Here is a 10,588-nt window from a genome sequence, read left to right on the forward strand (position 1 = left end):
AGTGCAGTCATAGTGACTGGTCAATTGTCTGCCCTCTGGTGGTCAGTGTGTGTCATAGGGAACAGTTGAGGGGCCTTGGCATATCATTAGCATATTATGCTTTGATTGGTTGACTAGATGACCGGACACTTAGCATACTAGGCTTTTATTATATAGGACTAGAGGCCCAGTGCACAAAAATTGGTGCACTCGGGGGGGAAGGGGGGGTCCCTACGCCCGGACTGTGCCCTCTCGCAGTCTGGGACCCCTCAGGAGATAACGACCTGCTGGCTTAGGCCTGCTCTCGGGTGGCAGAGGGCAGGCCCAATCCCTAGGTACAGCCCCTGGTCGGGCTCAGAGCAGGGCCAATTGAGGAGTTGGGGCGCCGCCCCTGTCATGCACAGAGCAGGGTGGATTAGGAGGTTGCGAAGCCACCCTCAGTCACACTCAGGGTAGGGCCGATTGGGGGGTTGGGGCTCCGCCCCCTGTCACACACAGAGCCGCAGGGCGATCAGGGGGTTGGGCTCTGCCCCCTGTCACGCTGATCCCGGTGCCAGGAGGCTCGCGGGCTCCGCTGATCCCGGTGCTAGGAGGCATATTACCCTTTTACTATATAGGATAGAGGCCTGGTGCACAGGTGGGGGCCGGCTGGTTTGCCCTGAAGGGTGTCCTGGATCAGGGTGGGGGTCCCCACTGGGGTGTCTGGCCAGCCTGGATGAGAGGATGATGGCTGTTTGCAGCTGGTCACACCCCCTTCAGGGTGGGGGTCCCCACTGGGGTGCCTGGCCAGTCTGGGTGAGGGGCTGAGGGCTGTTTTCAGGCTGGCGGGTGAATGAAGCTCCCAACTGCTCCTTTTTTTTCTTTTCTTTTTTTATTCTGGGCCAGCTTTAGCTCTGAAGCTTGGCTCCAACTCTTAGGCCTTGGCTGCTGAAAGCAGGTATCTGGTCTGTTTCAGTTCTATAATCGAAACACTGTTTCAACTCCAGCTCTGAGATCCTGGCTGGCTGAAAGTAGCCAGGGGTTTTGTTTAGCTTCTATATTTGTAATAATGTTTCAAACTGCAAGCTCAGAGGCCGGCAGTGGCAGGCGGGGAACGCTTCCTCCGTCACTGAAGCAAGCAAGCCTCATGTTCGCTTCAAGCTGCCTCGCTGCCGGCCGCCATCTTGGCTGGCAGTTAATTTGCAGATCGCCCTGATTAGCCAATGGGAAGGGTAGCGGTGTGACACCAATTTGCATGTTTCTCTTTTATTAGTGTAGATAATATTACATATTAGAGGCCTGGTGCACAAAAATTTGTGCACTCGAGGGAGTCCCTCAGCCCAGCCTGTGCCCTCTCGCAGTCTGGGACCCCTCGGGGGATGACCACCTGCTGGCTTAGGCCTACTCTCCAGGGGATTGGGCCTAATCTGGTAGTCAGACATCCCTCTGGCAGCTCGGGAGCCCTCGGGGGATGTCCACTTGCCAGCAGTGAGCAGGCCTAAGCTGCAGTCGGACATCCTTAGCGCTGCTGAGGAGGTGGGAGAGGCTCCCACCACCACCGCTGTACTGGCAGCCATCAACCTGGCTTGTGGCTGAGCAGACCTCCCCCTGTGGGAGCGCACTGACCACTGGGGGAAGCTCCTGCATTGAGCATCTGCCCCCTGGTGGTCAGTGTGTGTCATAGTGACCAGTCATTTCCAGTTGTTCTGCTGTTAGGGTAAATTTGCATATTACCCTTTTATTATATAGGATTATATATGGGGTAGGGAACTTTAGGAGGATGTAGAGGTATTTTGCATTTTGTTCTTGTTTTTCACAAAGATACCATCAATATATAGTTATTAAAGCATCTTTTATGTATTAAACACTGTTCTGGAAACTGCATATATTCAGTGATGAGCAGAGAGTGTACTGCCCTCATGAAGTTCACACTGAAATAACTCACACCACCCATTATGCTGTAACTGTCCTTCCCCGCTAACAATATGTAATGTTAGAGAAGATTCTCAAGTAATTTATGTAGATACTTCCTGGAGAGGAGCTTAAATCACCCCCATTCCTTCTTTCATGTGGGCTAGACTTAGTAGTAATTTTCCTCAGAAGACTAGGGTATGGAAAGGGGAAAAAGAAAATTCCATAGTGGAGAGACTGGCAAACACTGCTTCAGTTAGGTCAGTGGTTCTCAACCTTCTGGCCCTTTAAATACAGTTCCTCATGTTGTGACCCAGCCATAAAATTATTTTCGTTGCTACTTCATAACTGTAATGTTGCTACTGTTATGAATCGTAATGTAAATATCTGATATGCAGGATGGTCTTAGGCAATCCCTGTGAAAGGGTCGTTCGACCACCAAAGGGGTCTCGATCCACAGGTTGAGAACCGCTGATGGGTGATCAAGTTTAATGTCATCACTGGTAAGTCATGTTGATACCTTTGTCCTCAATATAATGTGGTGAGAATAGCACTTTGCCTGTGTAGTCTGCCTCCCCAAACGCCATAACCCCAGTCTAACCATGAGAAAAACATAAGACAAATTCCAATTGAAGGGCAGTCTACAAAATATCTGATCTATATTCTCCTTCAGACTACCAAGATTTGAAACAATAGCGTATTTGGAGAAATTGTAACAATTTACATGACAACTGAATATCCAGTTCTTGAATGAAATTATAGAACAGACAAATGACATTAGGTAAGAACTAATGAAATACAAATAAAGTATTTAGTTTAGTTAATAGTAAATACTGGGCCCGGCCAGTGTGGCTCAGTGGTTGAGCATCAACCTATGAATCAGGAGATGACAGTTTGATTCCTGGTCAGGGCTCAATTTCCAGTAAGGGAGTGGGGGCAGCCAATCAATGATTCTCACTCATAATTGATGTTTCTATCTCTCCCTCTCCTTTCTTCTCTCTGAACTCAATAAAAATATTTTTTTAAGAAAATACTGGTTCCTTAATTGTGTCATAGAGACCATAGTAAGGTAGTAAAATGTAAACAGTAGGAGAAAGGGTGAGAGGTATATGACAAATTTCTGTATTATCTTTGTAACATTTAAATAAAACTATTCTAAAATAAAAAGTTTTATAAATATATACATAAATACTTAAATATATAACTGTATATGCATATGTATGTGTATACACATACACACAGGGTGGGGCAAAAGTAGGTTTACAGTTGTTCATATAGAAAATTCTATATAATAAAAGGCTAATATGCAAAATGACCAAACAGCAGAACAACAGGTCGCTATGACGTGCACTGACCACCAGGGGGAAGACGTTCAATGCAGGAGCTGCCCCTTGGTGGTCAGTGCGCTCCCATAGGGGGAGTGCCGCTCAGCCAGAAGTTGCACTCACAGGGAGTGGGCCTAAGCTGTCAGTCAGACATCCCCTGGGGACTCCTGGACTGCGAGAGGGTGCAGTCCGGGCTGAGGGACACCACCCCCCCTCGAGTGCACAAATTTCGTGCACCGGGCCTCTAATAATACAATAATTAATAAATAATAATACAAGAATAAACTGTGTTTCATATACTTATAACTGTAAACCTACTTTGCCACATCCTATATATACAGGTATATCTCATTTTATTGTGCTTTGCTTTATTGTGCGTCACAGATGTTGCATATCTTACAAATTGAAGGAAAGGCCCCCGTACACACCCATGATGATGTCATGACCTAATCACCTATCACAGTCCTCACCTCCTAACACCATCATATTGGGGATTACGTTTTAGCATATGAACTTTGGAGAGACACAACCATCCAATTATAGCATTGTGAGTTTTAAATTCTAGGTGTTGGTTGTTGCTGTTTGTAATTACCATAAATATTCTTGGAGTTTGTTCTGGGAGGTAATAAAATTACTTTGAAACAACTTGATATATTTGTCTTCTGCCTTTCTGCTTACTTAGGCAAGACCAGAGTAGCAATTATTTCTGGGTTAATTTTCTCCAGGACTGAAGCAATTCTATTCTTAGCACTGTAACCAATGCTCCATGCATTACGGGGCTTTCAAATCTCTCTATAGGGAACAGTCGCTCTTGTTGGCCGCGTGAGATATTTAGCCACTGTTCCTTCTCATCCTTTATGGTGTTTCTCTTCTGGCCTCAAGGAATGTCCCCAGGTACATGCACTGATCAGAACCCTGCTCCATATTCTGGGGATGATCCAAAAATGAGTTATCTCTTTGCAGCTCTCTCCTATCTTGCTCTCTGTTCTGTGAACTCTTGCTGTCATGGCTTCCCTGGAATCATAGTAAAGTCTCTTCAACTTAAGAAGTCCGCTGTACTTCATTTAGGTCTGTCCTCCCTGGACCTTGACTTGGAAACTTTCTCTAAACAATGACCGGTTGAATCAGAGGGTGTAAGTCACTGGTTTCCTATCTCATGGAATGCTGTCCTTCTTTGACGGATAGTCAATGCCTTGAGTGCTGTTGCTTCTCTGTTGTCCACCTGTTTCTGCTGTTTCAGTTGACAGAATAAATCCCATTCCATTTTACTACAAATTGATGAGAATAAAATTTTCTCCTTAATTTTTGAATGCATGATGACATTGTAGATAAAAACATGCAGAGCCTCTAGAAGAAGTTACATACCTACAAACATACAGTTCCCTTTGGCAAGAAAAAAAGAGTAGCTGCATATCACTTTGACACTGCAGAGGTCAGGGCTGATAGTATTTATTTTCACCCATTGTCCTCTGCCATAGTACGTCTGAGGTTTTAAAGAAAAGCTGAACCTTTTTACCAAGCCCTTGGATCTTGGCAGGACATGAACTGCAAACTCTGTTGTCATACATGTAGAAGCTGCTAAAGTTTTTGTACAGCTTTTCATCCTCCAAAGTATAGTTTTCTGCTAAGTTCTTTGGAGGGTAACCTAAATATGTGCAGTTAGGGAATCAGCTATTTGAAAGAAATTGTATGCAAAATTTGGGATTCCCTTCTCTGTGGCTTCTCCTGACATTTTCCTCCTTAACTTTTAGCTCCCCTGGCACACTCCAGCACTGCTCTCTGATTTCCTTGGCTGAGTGAGATTGCTGCTTATTGCACCTGTACCCAGAGGATCCGAGGGGTGTCTTTGGGGAAAAGTTTGTTACGTATTTAACTTTCCTAGTATTTTTTCTTCTTTTAAGAATCATTTCTTTCTCATTTATCCCCTCCCAATGTTAGTTGTTCTTCAGTGCCTTCAAATACTTGTCTTTTCTATTTTGTCCAGCTTAATAATTGTTATTGGCAGGAGATTTATCTGTACCCTGCCATGACAACAACCAGTACTCTTTCTGTTATTTGGAAAGCTCTTAAAAATACCAATGCTTGGGCTTCACTCCAGGCTAATTAAATCAGGATATCTGCAAGTGGGGTCCAGGCATCCGTCTTTTTAATTCTTTCCACATGAGTCAAATACACATAGAGAGCTGAGAACCACTGGGTCTAGGTTGACTAGTACCAACATTTGGTCTAGAATTCTGTATTTCAAATAAAAATTCCTGACCTTAGAAACAAATTTGAGATTTGTTGCAAGATCTCTTGCAAGAGATTTAGTGGGTGTATAAAGAGCTCCTAGTCCTGAGAAACAGGAGAAATTTTTTGCAGTAGTATTTCTCCTTTTTCTTTAGCTCCAATGCATTAATGGCAATTATAGACGCTCACTCTCTTTATTAAGTGAGCTTGACTAATGGTAATCACCAGGGCTATAACCAAGAGGGGAAACTGGCCTAACTTTCCCACAAGATCTCTTCAATTCACCTTCAGATCTTCTCACTGCTCACTTCCACTTTTAACACATGCTACCTCTTACGTTAGGGCTGTTCCAGAGTTCTGATTGAAAAGTATACTCTGGTGCAGCCATTATGGAAAATAGTATGGAGTTTCCTCAAAAAGTTAAATATGAAACTGCCATTTGACCTAGTGATCCCACTTCTAGGAATAATCCTAAGTAACCTGAAACACCAATGAGAAAAATGTATGCACCCCTATTTTCATAACTGCTCAATTTACAGTAGCTAATTTCTGAAAACAGCCCAAGTGTCCATCAGTAGATGAGTGGATAAAAAAGCTATGCTACATTTGCACCATGGATACTATTAGCAATAAAAAATAAGGACTTCTTACCCTTTGAAACAGCATGAAGGGACCTGGAGAGTATTATGCTAAGAGAAATAAGTCAGTTAGAGAAAGACAAGTATCACATGATCTCACTCATATGTGGAATCTAATGAACAAAATAAACTGTTGAACAAAATAGATCCAGAGACATAGAATCATGGAAAAGACTGTTGAATTTCAGAGGGAAGGCAAGGTGGGTGGGTGGGAAGAGATCAACCAAAGAACTTGTATGCATATATGCATAACCCATGGACACAGATAATGGGTGGTGAAGGCCTGGGACAGGGGGTGGGGGAGGGCTATAAGGGGCCAATGGGAGAATAAAGGGGACATATGTAATATTTTCAATAATAAAGATTTAAAAAATCAACAAAAGTATATTCTTTTGGAATATTTTAAAACACGGGATTTTAGGTTTCCTGGATAGGGAGGTTGGAATTCTAAGTAATCCCTTCTAAAAAATTTTTTTGTGTGTGTGTACACATTTAGTTTTATTGTAACAAAGCAACTTGTACACTTTTAACGTTTAAAACTGAGCATTATCTTTCCTTTCCAGTGAAACAAAAAGAAAATTTAGAAATAAACAGAACAAAATTACAATAGAGAAATGTCAGTTCCGAATAAGATCCTACAGGTTCTGCTGATTCTCCCATCGAGTGGCAGGGCTCAAGTCATCATTAGGAGAGAATTTTATTTTAAAAGTGTCATCTTAGACTGAAGGATGTCCATTAAACATCACAATTAAACATGCCAAAGGAGAAGCCATGTTGTCAAAATGCCCACTTAACCCACCCAAACATCTCAAACCCACCCTTTGCTGACCTTCTATAACCCCCCCTTTTTAAGTTTTTTTAATTTTTTTAAACAAGAGAAAGTAGACAGATACATGTTGGTAAATGCTAACTGTCCATATTCACATAGAGACACAGTATAATCTCTGAGCCCAATATACAGAGAAAGGAGGAAAAAAAGCTAGAATTCTATGCACTACTACACAGGGGCCTGGCCACCTCCAGCTCCCAGCAGAGCTAAAAGAGTAGAAGGTTTTTCTTTTTTTCCCACAGAGCATGGTGGTGCTTATTCCATTAAGATTTTCTTGAGACAGGAAGGGATAAAAATGAATTTGGAACAGAAAGGGGCAAAGATTCTTTTCCCACTGTATTCTGCTCAAGGTACATCCCCCCCCAAATAAGGTGAGAATCATGGTGTAAAGGAGAGAAAAGAGACCTCAAAAACATGGCGACTGAGCCCAAGTGGGGGCGGGGGGAGAAAAAGAAAAAAAAAGACTGAAACTTGCTCCCAGGGACTGGAGAAAATTAAAAAAGGTTGGAATCCATCAGTGTTCATTAGTCATCTTCTCCTTCATCTTCCTCTCCTTCTTCCCCCTCATCATCATCTTCATCTTCTTCACCTTCATCCTCATCCCCTTCTTCATCAATATCTTCCAATCCTTCCTCTCCTTCATCATCATCATCATCTTCTTCTCCTTCCCCTTCTTCATCATCCATGTCAGGAACCAAGTAGTACTGTAATGGACTTGGCCAAATGTCATCTTTGATGACTTCTCCCAACCGATCTGCACCTGCATCTGAATGGTCAGTGAACCAGGGAAAGAAGCTTTCTGGTTCCTTATGCTGTCTCTTCCTGCTGGCTGTATTTTGTGTTTGACTTGAACGTTTCGTCAAATCCTTTCCAGATTTCCATTTGATTTCAGTGGACTTTGAAGATGGATCACCACTCTCATTCAGATGAAACTCTTTGGAGAGAACTTTATTTTCAAAGTAAGGATTTTCATCAAAATAAAAATCTATTCTGTAACCTGATTTAATATCTTCAAATTCTGTCACTTCAACTCTTGTCAAATAATGCAGTGCCTCTTCATCCTCTTACCCAAGCAGTGCAGACACTTGTGGATGGTTGACAAATGTTGTTACCCCAAAATTTGGGATTTTGGCGATCAATTCTGACCTCTTCTGAAAAAATGGTTGGTGGAGTTTGTTATATTTTTGTTCTACTTTCAAAATCTCCTCACTGGCTTGTTCATTAAGTCTGTCTATTTCATTTTGTTCTTCATCAATTTGTTCAATCGCCTCTTGCTGTTCTCTTCCTCCCTTTGGCACGTCCTGAGGGGTCAGCTACCTCTCCGGCTTGGGGACTGGAGGCACTAGCGAGGACTGGCGTTTGGGGGCCGTGCAGCGAGGGAAGCCTGAGAATCCGATCGCAGGGAAGTGGCCGGGCTGGAAGGCGCGCTGAGACTCCTAAAATTTTCTTTAATATTCAAGTTTTGTGTGGAATTTTTAGTAGAATTATATTACACTTAAGAATTTATTACTAATTTTATATTTATTTTTTAATGTTTTTTTTTAAAATTAGTTTTTAGAGATAAAGGAATGGAGAGAGAAAACAAACAAACAAAAATGTCGATGTGAGAGCAGAACTGCCTCCTGCATACCCCCTCCCACACACACACGCTAGGGATCTAGCCCCCAATAGGGACATGTGCCCTGACTAGGAATTGAACAGGCAACATTTTGGGGCATGGGACAAGGGCCCAACCAACTGAGCCAACCAGCCAGGGCTAATTTTATATTTATTGTGTAAGTGTAATAATTCTGGGGCTATATATAAAAGTGTCAGTCATAATGACCTGGTACGTTTAGGTTACGAAACAAAATATTTTGGCTCAGACTAGATGTAGATTTTTATTTCTATTCTGTTTATAGTATTTCTTCTGCCTCTCCTCAATTCTTAGGAATGAATCTATAATAATAAAAGCGTAATATTCTAATTAGACCGATGTCCTTCCAGACGAAGCCAGGGCTGCGAGGGAAGCCCGGGTCCCGGGTGCCAGAGGGAAGCTGGTGCGGCAGCCAGGGGAAGGAAGGCCTACTCTTGCATGAATTTCATGCATTGGGCCTCTCTCTCTCTCTCTCTCTCTCTCTCTCTCTCTCTCTATATATATATATATATATATATATATTCAAGTACTCAATGTTCTTTTTAAAGCAAACTATCATGTCAAATCATTCCATAAATTTTGATGCTTAAGTCATAAATGTTTAGGAATTCATTATGCTATTTTTGTCAACTTCCTTTTCCCAAAGTAGCTTACTGGGAAGAGCCATCGCTTTTCTTCCTTCAAAATTTCCATTAGATTCTCTATTTTATGTGAAATATAAGAAGCACAGTTAAAACTTATAGTTTTCTTTTGAGAGAAAGGCAAAATGCTAATGTTATGACAGAAATCAGGCTGGCGGAAAGCCACAAACCAAACGCACTCAGAGGTTCAGAAAAGGACTGTCTAATTGCACTTGTGCCTGCTTAGCGGAGTCCTCTCCAGAGGCTGAGCCCCGAACAAAGCGGGGTTTGGCATTTTATGTTCTTCCAGGCTCTTTGTCTCCCATATATGGCATATACATACATTCTGGACATTCTTTCTATGTTATATGTTAAGCTTCCGGGTATCTGTTGCAGTCTGGGGAGGAGGGCCGTAACCTGAGACAGCAGAAGCTTGACCAGCAGTGGAGCCTGCTGGAATAGAAACAGAAGCAAGTGAGATTACAGAACCTGAGGTGTGGTTATGGTGATGCCAGCAGGGAGGGGGCTTGCCATCTCACTAACTTTCACTATTAAAGTAATTAGTTGAGTACTCATTGATTATTAGCTCCTGAATTAAAGATCTTTATTGGCATTAAAGTATCATGATCTTTTGGAAACAGATTATTTTGTCTGATAGGAGAAAATAGTAAGCCAAAATGCGATTATTCACACTGACACCTTTTGGTAAATCATAACCCCATGCTGACAAGCTGTTCCTAACAGATCCTCTTCCTTTTTCAGCCATATACATGACGGAATAAAAAATTTTATCTCTTTCTCCTTTAAAATGTAACTTCTCTCTCAGCTAGGATGGTGACTGCTGAGTCATCCAATTCATCCCAGCTTTTATTGTAATGTCTAGAAATTCATCAAACAACAAGAATTTGGCAAAGAACCAGAAAAACTCCAGGAAGAAAACTAGATAAATGAAAGAGACACACCTGTGAGGAACGTATAAAATAACTTCAAAATTATTTAGAATAAAGTTTGATGACATTTTGGTAACTCTTAGAAGTGTTTACGTGTGACTGCAAGGTCATCCATATCATGTCGTCTATCTCCATTTAAAACTACAGAGGACCTGGAGAGTATCATGCTAAGTGAAGTAAGTCAGTCAGAGAAAGATAAGTATCACAGGATCACACTCATATGTGGAATCTAAGTAACAAAATAAACTGATGAACGGAGTGGATCCAGAGACATGGAAGCTTGGAACAGAGTGCGAAATCTCTGAGGGATGGCGGGGGAGGGTGGGAGGTAATCAACCAAAGACCTTGTATGCATATATGCATAACCCATGGACACAGACAATAGGGTGCTGAAGGCCTGGGGTAGAAGGTTAGGGGGTAGGATAGAGGGGGTCAATGAGGGAAAAAAGGGGACATAGGTAATAATTTCAACAATAAAGAATTATAAAACAA

General features: G+C 42.2%; 1 pseudogene; it reads right to left on the reverse strand.

The window, feature by feature from the left end:
- Positions 1-7,344: 7,344 nt before the first annotated feature.
- LOC102418240 lies at positions 7,345-10,216 on the reverse strand (annotated as a pseudogene).
- Between the last annotated feature and the right edge of the window lie 372 nt (positions 10,217-10,588).

The sequence above is a fragment of the Myotis lucifugus genome, unplaced genomic scaffold, assembly GCF_000147115.1.
Source record: "Myotis lucifugus unplaced genomic scaffold, Myoluc2.0 scaffold_2307, whole genome shotgun sequence".
NCBI classification, from domain to species: domain Eukaryota; kingdom Metazoa; phylum Chordata; class Mammalia; order Chiroptera; family Vespertilionidae; genus Myotis; species Myotis lucifugus.